Source organism: Colobus angolensis, unplaced genomic scaffold, assembly GCF_000951035.1.
Source record: "Colobus angolensis palliatus isolate OR3802 unplaced genomic scaffold, Cang.pa_1.0 Scaffold203, whole genome shotgun sequence".
NCBI lineage: Eukaryota > Metazoa > Chordata > Mammalia > Primates > Cercopithecidae > Colobus > Colobus angolensis.
The window spans coordinates 4,514,249-4,526,049 of record NW_012115189.1 but is presented as its reverse complement, the minus strand read 5'-3'; the positions used below and the strand labels follow the sequence as shown (position 1 = coordinate 4,526,049).

At 37.9% G+C, this 11,801-nt stretch overlaps 1 protein-coding gene across 2 annotated transcripts in view; it reads left to right on the top strand.

The window, feature by feature from the left end:
- The window catches only part of BACH2 (BTB and CNC homology 1, basic leucine zipper transcription factor 2), a 370,236-nt gene that overhangs the window by 13,456 nt on the left and 344,979 nt on the right, over positions 1-11,801 (top strand). The window contains exon 2 of one of the 2 annotated variants that reach the window (XM_011941939.1): positions 8,108-8,200. The exons of the other annotated variant lie outside the window; for it this stretch is intronic. The gene's annotated coding sequence lies outside the window, so the exon portion shown is untranslated. The remainder of the gene's footprint in view (positions 1-8,107; positions 8,201-11,801) is intronic. 2 annotated transcript variants of the gene reach the window in all.

Below are 11,801 nucleotides of genomic sequence, written 5' to 3'. Positions count from 1 at the left end.
AAAAAAAAAAAAAAGTGAGTAGGACTTCTGTTCACTCACTGGTAACTATGGAGAATGAGAAAACAAGCCCAAAGTGGTAAAAGATGTTAGTGGCACATAAATAATACTGGTTCAGCACACATAGGAATCAATAAAAAAGCCAGGTAACCAAAAAGAAAAATGATGCTGTACATTCATATTCTTAAACATGCATTTCACAAAAGAAGAAACCCAATTGGCCAGTAAATATATAAAAATATGCTCAGCTTCATTAATAAGCAAACACATGCAAATTAAAATCATAGTAACATATGATTACACACTCTCTAGATTCGCAGAAATTTTAAAACCTGACAATACCATGTAAAGATGTGAATGAATGGGAGTTTTTGTATTTAGTTGACAGGAGTATAACTTGGTACAATTATATTGGAAAACAATTTGCTCTTACCTAACCAAGTTCAACCTGCAAATAACTTACAACACAGCCATCTTACCCCTAGGTATACTCCTAAGAAAAATGATTACTTATGTGCTTTAAGAAACATGGACAAAACAAAAAATAATTGATGCTGGCAAAGTTAGGGAGAAAGAGGAACACTTATACTCTTGGTGGGAGTGTAAATTAGTTCAACCATTGTGGAAGACAGTGTGATGATTGCTCAAAGTCCTAAAGACAGAAATACCATTAAACCCAGCAGTTTCATTGCTGTGCATATACCCAAAGGAATATAAATTATTCTAAGACACATACACATATATGTTCATTGCAGCACTAGTCACAATAAACAAAGACATTTAATCAACCTAAATGCCCATCAGCGATAGACTAGATAAAGAAAATGTGGTACATACACCATGGAATGCTGTGCAGCCGTAAAAAAGAATGAGATAATGTCCTTTGCAGGGACATAGATGGAGCTGGGGGGCCATTATCCTTAGGAAACTAACACAGGAATAGTAAACCAAACACTGCACATTCTCACTTATAAGTGGGAGCTAAATGATGAAAATGCATGGACACATAGAGGGGAACAACAGACCCTGAGACCTATTAGAGGGTCGGAAGGGGGAGAGAATCAGGAAAAATAACTAATGGATACCAGGCCTAATACCTGAGTGATGAAATAATCTGTACAGCATACTTCCATGACAGAAGTTTGCCTGTGTAAGAAACCAGTGCATGTACATACCCCTGAACTTAAAAGAAAAAACATGGACAAAAATATTCAAAGAAGCATTGTTCATAAGAGCCAAAAACTGGAAGCAACCCAAATAAATGCCCATCAATATTGAGCCGAATCAACACATTTTGCTATAAGGTATTTATGCACTGTGATACTATTTGGCAATGAAAAATCAACTAGTAAAACCACATATAGAAGGGTGGGGAGAGGCAGCATTTCCTGGTAGTCAAGAGGAAGGATTGTGTCTGGGTTCAGATTTTGGTTCTGCCACTTATTGTGTGACCTTGGATGAATTTCTGAACTTCAGTGTACCTTAGTTTTCTCATCTGTACATCAGGGAAAATGATGTCTACCTGATAGGATTGTTAGGAAGTTTAAATGGGTTAATATTTGTGACATGCTTAGGAGAATGACTGGCATTCTATATGTGTTTGTTAAATAAAAGTACATCAGAATGGATGAATCTTACAAACAATATTGAAAGAAGCAAGACAGAAGAATATATACCGTGTGATTCTATTCATGTAAAGTTCAAAAGCATGCAAAACTAAAGCATGTTATTTAGGGATACATACATAGATGGTAAAACTATAAAGAAAATTAATATGATTTAATACGATTGTCACAAAAAGCAGTATAACAACTACCTCTAGAGGTCAGGGAGTGAGTATGATAGGGGAGGGGCTCACTGGGGGCTTCTGAGGTCCTGGCAGTGTTTTATCTCCCAACCTGGACAGTGGTCCCAAGGATATTCTTTTTTTACAATTGTTTTTAAAAACTGTATATGTTTTTTATATGTATGTGACTTATTAGATAATAAACATTTTAAAGGATTTATTTGAGTTGTTATAGTAGCAACATGACCTTAAATAGGAATAACTGTAAATTCCTACATTTTAGTTAAAAATAATTGTTTGAGTGGAGATTGGAACACTTGCTTGGTGTTATTTCCTCCACAACATTGTGAGCCAGCAGTGCAGTGTGATTCTTACAGAAGGCAACACCTCCTTAAGGCCACATTAAGAGAGCTGTCCCCTTTAGATCAAGGAATGTAATGTTCCCACTCAGCTACTCTCAGGTCTGGATGTCCCATGTGTGGGAGGCTATGCCTTGTCCCAAGGGTTTATTTTAAGAAAGATTTTCACCACAGAGGGAGCATTTTCTGTGATAAAGATGTTTAGGGGCCTGGAAACCTATCAGTTCTAAGAGTGGCCAAAGGAAGTGGGGATTTTCAACATGGAGAAGAGGAGATGTCGGGAGAGAAAGAGTGTCTTCCATCACCAGAAGCGGAAGCAGCCTTTCATTGTTGCTTCCCTCCCTGTAATATACAAGTCCCTCCCTGTAATGTCTACCCTTGGAGGCAGGTTTCAAGTCCTGGATACTGGAGATGCCCAAGCAGAGGCTGTGGGACCTCCCTTAGACTTGACTGGGGCTGCAATACCCATTGCCTGGTCCCGGGACCAGCAGCATTGGAATCATCTGGAGCTTGTTAGAAATGAAGTCTCAGGCCCACCCACACCTACTGAGTCTGAATCTGCGCTTTCTCAAGATGCCCCTGGGGACTCACATAAACATCAAAATTTGAGGGGCACTGGTCTAAATGTCTCTAAGATCCCTCATGATTCTTAAGATTTAATGATTTTATAGAATAAACTGTATACTCAACTGAAAATTATCAGTTCATATGGGGACATTATCAATTTAAAACACTTTGGGATGTTACATGTTCACAAAATCATGTAAGTATTTGTTGCTAACTTAGTTTTAAATGGATTTGTCCAGTTTCCCCCTAAAGTCAAAGTTAGGTCGCTTATGTATTTGGGCACCTATAAGAATTAAAATATAACATTGTTTGATTTTCTTCTCTCTAACATACAGGACTACATTCTTGCTTTAAAATTCTCCATTAATGTCTTCAAATTTTTCTTTTATATTCATTAAAAATTCAGAAGCAGATTAGGGTTCTGAATACCTGTTAAGAATACTCAAAAATAATATTTAAATAAATATATGTCATTAATACATTGATTTTATATTTAGCATATTTTTTCTTCTTATACATAGTCCATATTTTGACCTTATGGGAACTTTTGAGGTCTGAGTATTTTATAATGATTCTCCACAATACCTCTTTATCTTTTAGATTCTAGATCTGAGATCAGTCAAGTAAAATAGTTTTACCTTTTTCCCCTCAAAAGACCATGACTAACAAGCTCATTTACTTTTTCCTTAAATATTTTGCTAATTATCTTTTAACTGATGAAGTTCAAGTGGAATCCATGATTCATTTAATCTTTTCCCCTTTATGTAATTAGTTACTTGTTCTTTTGATGTTCCTAGCAAAACTAGTGTTTAAAGGGCTAGTCATAAAATTCCACAATAAAAAGTTCTTAAATGACTTAAAAATCACAGATAAAATATGCTTTACTGTACAGTAAAAATGGAGAAAACCATTTGAATAGAAAATGTTCTTTAAGGCTGTGGGGACCGTGAGTTATTTGATTTAAGCATGTGTTACCAGATCTGTGTTCTTTCGGTATATAGGACCAATAAACTACTTTATGGCTTAGATAATGTTTGCCGTATATATGTCATCTAGATGAGATAATGTATGACAGAGGGCTTTATAAAATGATAAAGTACTGTAGACTTTTTTTTTTTTTTTTTTGAGACGGAGTCTTGCTCTGTTGCCCAGGCTGGAGTGCAGTGGTGTGATCTCGGCTCACTGCAACCTCCACCTCCTAGGTTCAAGCAACTCTCCTGCCTCAGCCTCCTGAGTAGCTGGAATTACAGGCGTGCGCTACCATGCCCAGCTAATTTTTGTATTTTTAGTAGAGATGGGGTTTCCCTATGTTGGCCAGGCTGGTCTCAAACTCCTGACCTCAGGTGATCTGCCCACCTCAGCCTCCCAAAGTGCTGGGATTACAGGCATGATCTTAAGCAGAGTAGGCAGAGAAATCCTCCACTTTTTCTGTGCTCTCATTCAAGATGGCCCTAGGCATGTTACATGGGAAATGAGAATATGTGAATAACTACTCTCATACTTTCCTGGGCCTCAATGAAAACATTTGTTACCATTGTTAGCCATAAATTAAAATTATTTCGGAGTAGGAAATATAACTTTAACTTAGAACATGGCTGTCAGATGAAACGTTTTACACATGTATTACTGTGGTAGACATTCCTTGCATTTATTAAAAGCCTCTCCTTTATAAAGTTAGTGAGGTGTAACTACTCTGACCTCCAAATACTGGGTATATTTGAACTATGAAAGTAGGTTTAAAAGTTACACTTTAATGCCCATTGATAACTAACTTCCTTCCTTCCTTCCTTCCTTCCTTCCTTCCTTCCTTCCTTCCTTCCTTCCTTCCTCCCTCCCTCCCTCCCTTCGTCCTTTATTAAACAAGTAAATAATAAAATATTTTCCATTTATTAAAAAATTCTAAAATGATTGTATTTTAAAAGTAAAAACAATTTTTGGTTAGGATTTGAGCTTATTCCATTTTTCTTCTAATTTTCCAAATTAAATGTAAAAAGAGAGCATCCCAGGTAGGAGGAGGTAGGGGAGAAACCAAATAATTTTCAAGTCATATTTGAAGAGCAGGTATGTTCTCTTACGATGTATAGTGCAGGTGTGTTTTAATTTAACTGCTTTAAATGATGATAAAAATTCTTCAAGTAGAACAAAGCAAAGTTTTAGAAGTGATTTGTAAACAGCCATTCTTAATTTTTTCCTGTTTTCCCTCCACTTATGTGACTTGCATGAATTTCTGAAGCAGTCCCTTCAAATGACACTGCTCCAAACATGTGAATTGCATTCATCAACAAAATCTAGCCCCTTCCTTTGTAGGACAATGTGGGGTCATGGGGCAAGGGGTCTTTTCTTTGTCTAGCCTGGTGCCAAAGCAAAGACTAGTCCTCCCTGCGTTTGGACCCAGTGACATGTTTTCATTTGTCATTGAACACTAGGGGGAGGAACTGCAGCCTCTGAGGTACTCCCTTTGGTCCTCACCCTCTACCAAAGGATTTGCTGCTTCAGCCTCTTCAGTGCTCCAGGTATTTGATGCAAAGATTATGCACTTATGCTACCAGTTATCAGGGTTGTGTGGGTGTCTTTAGAGGGGTCTCCCCTTAGCTTAGCATCGGGTCTCAATGACAGAATCTAAATAACACAGGTTACTCATCACGAGTTAAAGATTTTTTCCCTTTTCACATTGATGCTTCTGATATACTTTTATACGTTAGTTGATTGTATGTGCGTACTTTGTGGCTGCCAAGATGCAGCTGGAAAGTGTGTGGGGGTTGTCTGCTTCCTCTGAGGCTGCTACAGGTGGTCAGGTGGGGGCGGCCGTGACAAAGGTACAGCACCCACTTCCGCCAGCTTGTCTTGTGCGCCCTGTAACCCACTGCATGAACCTGAGTGACACTTCAACCGGATTTTCTTGTTGGCACTTTTATCTTTCACTGCTTCTGACTTGCCTGTTGAGGTTTATGACTAAGGTTGTGATTAAAAATTCCTTTTTAGGTATGAAAAATCTTTTCAATTACTTTGTGTTCCTTTTTTTGTTTGGTTTTTGTTGTTTGCATGTGGACTTTCTGGGTTTTGTAAAAATGAATCTTAAAAAAATATTATGTAAGAGTTAGATAAAGGTTAAGTAGCTAATATATTTCCTCATTAGGGCAATAGAATCAACGTGTGTTCTTGGAAGATTAAGTGTGTTAAAATGCATTTTATTGTGGAAGCACTTTCAGTTATTTAGAATAGGCATGGAAAATCCCATTTCAGAATATTGTCATAATAAAATCATTAGACGTGGAAAGGTTTTCGGTTATTCAGTCCGTATTCCCCTGTCCTTGGAGCACGGAGAAACGTGAGCTACCCTTGGAGGTTTATGGTCCCACTGGAAGGGAACCAATGTTTATGCCTGATTATATGATAGGAGCATTACATGTTCTTATTCCATTTTTGAGGAAACCTTATAAATAAGATAATAACTTTTTCAGAGAAGGAAGCTGGGGTTCTGAGACATTACTCACTTAGGGGCAGCCAAAGGAAACAGCAAGACCTCTGGCTTCATCACCAGTAATTTCCAGCATGTGAGCTGCCCTCCACACTCTGTAATTTAAAAAAAAACTTGATTCGGGGACATCTAGTAAATATTCTAGAAGTTCAGAAGCAAAAAAGCTAGGCTGCAGCTGAAGTACTCAGATTTCCCACTGGCTGACTGGGAAATCAGACCTGAGCCTTGACAATGGGCAGAATTTGTATAGAGGAGCCAAGAGAAGAAGAGTTTCCGCACTGCATAAGCCCAATGAGGGAAGGTGTAATAACAAAGGAAAGGTGAGCACACAGGTTTAGGAGATGCTGTGTGGGCCAGTCCAGCTGGGAGCCATTACCATTCAACACTTAATGGAGGTCTTACTGTGCTAGGCACTTCTCTAAGTTCTTCACACCTTTTAACTCTTCTTATCTTCACAGCAAGCCTTTGAAGGAGATGTTATTATCAAATCCCCCCTGCCCCCCTGTTTTTTAGAAACAGAGTCTTGCTCTGTTGCCCAGGCTGGAGTGCAGTGGTATGATCATAGCTCTTTGTGGCCTCGAACTCATGGGCTCAAGTGATCCTTTTGCCTTAGCCACCTAAGTAGCCAGGACTACAGGTGTGTGCCACTATGCCTGGCTAATTTTTTTCCCCATAGGAACAGGAGCTCGTTATGTTACCCAGGCTGGTTTTGAACACCTGGCCTCAAGCGCTCCTTCGCCTTAGCCTCCTAAAGTGCTGGGATTAGAGGTGTGAGCCACTGCACCTGACCTTCATTGAGGGATGAGGAGAAATGAGGCACATAGCAGTTAAGTTGTGGAACTGTGATTCGAAGCACGGCCACCAGGATCCAGAGCCTGAGTTCTTAGCTACTCTGCTGTCTTGTTTTCTCTCTACCAGGCAATGCAGGCTGCTTGTTAGAGGGGTGGTAAGGATTCTCGAATTGCTGGGGATAGTAAGAGGAAGATGAAAATGGCAGGGGTAGTGATAGAAAGATCAAAATGGCAGCAGCACAGCACGCTGGCCAATTTGACAAGAGGAAACATTAGGAAAGAAGAGGAGTTTTTTCTCAGCTAAGCAGGATCTGGTCAGTGTAAGTGGGTAGCAAGAGATAGAAGTGAGATGTAACGAATCAATAGGCCTTGATGAATGACTGAAATTGAAGAAGAGAGAATGAGCAAAAATGAATCTAAGATTTGGAGCTTGGTTGGCTGGGAGGATAATTCTGCTATTGCAGAAATCAATGAGGTCAATAGACAAGCACATTTGTCCACAGTTAGTAGTGTTGCAGCAAGAAATGAAGGCTTTTGAATAAGCATATGCAGTAGAGATACCATACGTAGGAAAGATGGCTCACTGGAGAGTTGAGAATAAAGGAGAGGAGTTCAAGGGAGGGAATGGAGATGATTGGGGGCTATCTGCAAGGAGAGAATTGATGCACTGGGAATAGATTTCTGAGAGAGAGAGAGAAAAACCCAGGGCCTTAAAATGTGTCCTTGGTCGAGAAGCAGAAGGAGAAAGAGGAGCAGGAAACCATAAAAGAAGCAGGAGAGAGAGGAGAATAAAAAGAGAAAAAAAGAAAACTACTGAACAGTGTCAGATACTACAAAGAAGTCAAGGAGAACAAGAGTGAAAGGGGGACATAAGATTTGGCAAGGAAGAAGGCCATTTGTACCCTGCACAGCAAGTCTTGGTGGCATGGGGAGGTGAAATCTAGTTGCATTAAGGACTGTGGTGTTGCTGAGTTCTTCCTCAGGGGAAGGTCCCTGGACCTTTTCTAAGCACTAAATTTGCAGGTAGTTGAATGTCAAGCCGAGAAGGAACTTGGTTAACAGCACTTGGTTGCATTATACTATGTTTTCTTATAGTGACCTAACTGATCTATCGTGTTTTGTCTTTCAGCGCGTTCATTCACATAGCTCCCAGTTTTAACATTGCGCCACCTACTGAAGACATCATTTGGGGCCAAGCTGATGAGCCCTTGAAGCAGAGCAGGTGAGGCAAGGACCTCAGCTTGGTCTTTGTTTCATAAGTTTACACAGCTAGCTTACGTTCCCACCAGCAGTGTGAAAGTGTTCCCTTTTTATCACATCCACATCAGCATCTGTTATTTTTTGTTTTTCAATTATGTCCATTCTTACAGGAATAAGATGGGATCTCATGTGCTTTTAATTTGCATTTCCCTAATAGAGATGTTGAGCATTTTTTCTTATGTTTGTTGGCTATTTGGATATCTTCTTTTGAGAATTGTCTGTTCATGTCCTTTGCCCAGTTTTTGATGGTTTTTTAAATTAGAGTTTATTAGCTTTTAATATAAACATGAGAAAAACCACATAAATTGTAGCATTCTTTTAAAAATAAAACTGCAATCAATACTTGAGTATCCAAGCTCTGAACTCCATAAACAATGTTTTTTCTTTCTTTATTTCTTTCTTTTTCTTTTTTTTGATGGGGTTGTTTTTATCTTGCTGATTTGAGTTTCTTGTAGATTCTGGGTATTAGTCCTTTGTCAGGTGCATAGTTTGCAAATATTTTCTCCCAATCTGGGTTGTCTTTTTACTCTGTTAATTAATTCTTTTGCTATGCACAAGCTTTTTAGTTTAATTAGGTCCCAACTATTTATTTTTGTTTTTGTTGCATTTGCTTTTGGGTTCTTAGTCATGAACTTTTTGCCTAAGCCAATGTCTAGAAGAGTTTTTCTGATGTTCTAGAGTTTTTATGGTTTCAGATCTTAGATTAAAGTCTTTGATTCATCTTGAGTTGATTTTTATATAAAGTGAAAGATGAAGATCCAGTTCATTCTTCTACATGTGACTTGCCGATTATTCCAGCACCATTTGTTGAATAGGGCATTCTTTCCCCACTTTGTGTTTTTGTTTGCGTTGTCAAAGATCAGTTGGCTGTATTTGGCTTTATTTCTGGATTCTCTGTTCTGTTCCATTGGTCTGTGTGCCTATTTTTATTACTAGCACCATGCTATTTTGGTAACGATAGCCTTGGAGTATAGTTGGAAATTGGGCAATGTGATGCCTCCAGATTTGTTCTTTTTGCTTTTGTTCTTTTGGTTACATGAACTCTTTTTTGGTTCCTTATGAATTTTAGGATTGTTTTTTCTAGTTCTATGAAGGATGATAATAGTATTTTGTTGGGAATTGCATTGAATCTGTAGTTTGCTTTTGTCAGTATGATCATTTTCATAATATTGATTCTAATCCATGAGCATGAAATGCGTTTCCATTTGTTTGTGCCATCAATTATTTCTTTCAGCAGTGTTTTGTAGTTTTCCTTGTAGAGATTTTCACCCCCCTGGTTAGGTATATTCCTAAGTATTTTATTTGTTTATTTAGCAACTGTTGGAAAAGGGATTGAGTTCTTGATTTGATTCTCAGCATGGTCACTGTTGGTTTATAGCAGTGCTACTGATTTGTGTTCATTGATTTTGCCTCCTGAAACTTTACTGAATTCTAGGAGCTTTTTGAATGAGTCTTTAGAGTTTTTTAGGTAGTACAACCACTATGGAAAACAGTGTGGAAATTCCTTAAAGAATGAAAACTAGAACTACCATTCCATCTAGCAATCCCACTATTATCTACCCAAAGGAAAAGAAGCCATTATATGAAAAAGACACTTGCACATGCATGTTTATAGCAGCACAATTCACAACTGAAAAAATATGGAACCAGCTTAAATGCCCATCAACCAATGAGTGGATAAAGAAAATGTGGTGTATACACATCGTGAAATACTACTCAGCCATAAAAAGGAACAAAATAATGGCATTCACAGCAACCTGGATGGAATTGGAGACCATTATCCTAAGTGGAGTAACTCAGGAATGGAAAAGCAAATATAGTGTGTCATAAGAATGGTATAATGGACTCTGGAGACTTAGAGGGAAGTTCCACTAAGGAACTTATCCATGTAACCAGAAACCACATGTTCCCCGAAAACTATCGAAATAGAAAAAAAAATTAATTAAAATTTTTAAAAAATTTAAAAAAAATTTTTTTTAAAGTTCACACAGCTGCCCAGCGTGTGTCCCACTCACCGGGATCATCAGCTTATTCTGTGTGTTTTTAAGTGTCTTATGAACACGCTGATTGTTATAAGGAATCCAAACAATATAGCACTGCCACACTTGGGGCTGCTTTTTGTTTTAGGGCTCTTTTGTTATGTAAAATCCAACCAATACGAAAATAACCTAAATTTTCTCTGACTTCTCAGAAATTCTCAAAACATCAAAATGTGCCCTGTCTTTTGATGCTGGTTACCCATTGGTGGGAATCCAGGATTGCCTTATTTCAGTGTCACAGCTGTGAGTTGTAAAGCATTTCATTCACCACAGTGCTAGTTACAGTTGGTTTTATTTAAGCTGCCAGATTTGGAAATGCACCTCACTATAGCATTAGTTTAAAAAATTTAGGAAGGGGAGAAGAAGCTTGTATGTACAAATGATATGTTTTACTTTTGGACTGTAAGTATGTTTTTTGGTTCTTTATTACAGCAGTTTTTCTGGGTAACTATAACTTGGTGTATCAACTTTTAGAAAACTCAGAAGACTTAGGAGGATGTAAGCTCTCTCCCTTTCCTTCCCACCCCTCACCCCCAGCATAGAATATTGGTAGGTGAAACTTTATTAAATAGAGTCTGTGCAGAATAGTCAGACCTTAGTCACACCCAACCCTGCCCCTTGTCTCTGTTACTGTTTTCTGTTGCTATTAGCATCTTCATTCAGAAGGATGAAAGGGGAGAAAAAAATTAAAATGAAGTTAATTTTGTTCAGGAAAAGTTAAAGTGCTTTTGGCTGAACTCTGGGTAGTTGGTTTTGGAGTTGTATGGGGTTTCATTTATTCTCCAGCTCTCTTAGTCTTCACTTGTAAATAGAAACTAGAATTCATTTTCCCTGACAAGAACGAACTTAACCATTTACCTAGAATGGTTAGTAATCTGTTCTTATTACCAGAAAGCTTTCTTCTGATCTATTTAGTATCTTTTTTCATAAGAGTTTGAATATATTAGCATGTATTTTCAATAGAATCTAACCTTTCATTATTAAAGTTCCTAAATATATTACTATGTTTTATTATTATGAACATCGACTCTCATTGTTTAGAGTTTTGCTTTTCTAATTATCTTGGGTGAAGGACCAGTTTTGTTTTTAATTTCCAGTATGTCATGGATTGATAATTTTATAAAATATAATAAAAATGATTTACTAGAAAAATGAAATACTAGAAAAATGAAATTTAAAGAAACGAAAAACATAAGCCTGATTAAACATTTATTATTCTTATAGTCAACAGACATAAAACTACTCTGGCAAGCTGCTGTAAAAACTCTAAAGGCCTACTCTCAGTTTCTGTGCTTATTCTGGGACTGGGGCTGGTCTGCAGAGCCCAGTTTGAGTTGCACCATTGGACAGAATATATACAATTTAGGAGACCAAAGTTCAGTATATACTAACTTCAGAACATATCCTCAAAGTGGGTTTTTGGGGACTGTCCCCTTCATATTTCTTGCATATATAAAGACAAGTGCAGTTTGGGTACAGTGGTTCACGCCTGTAATCCCAGCATTTTGGGAGGCCAAGGCAGGC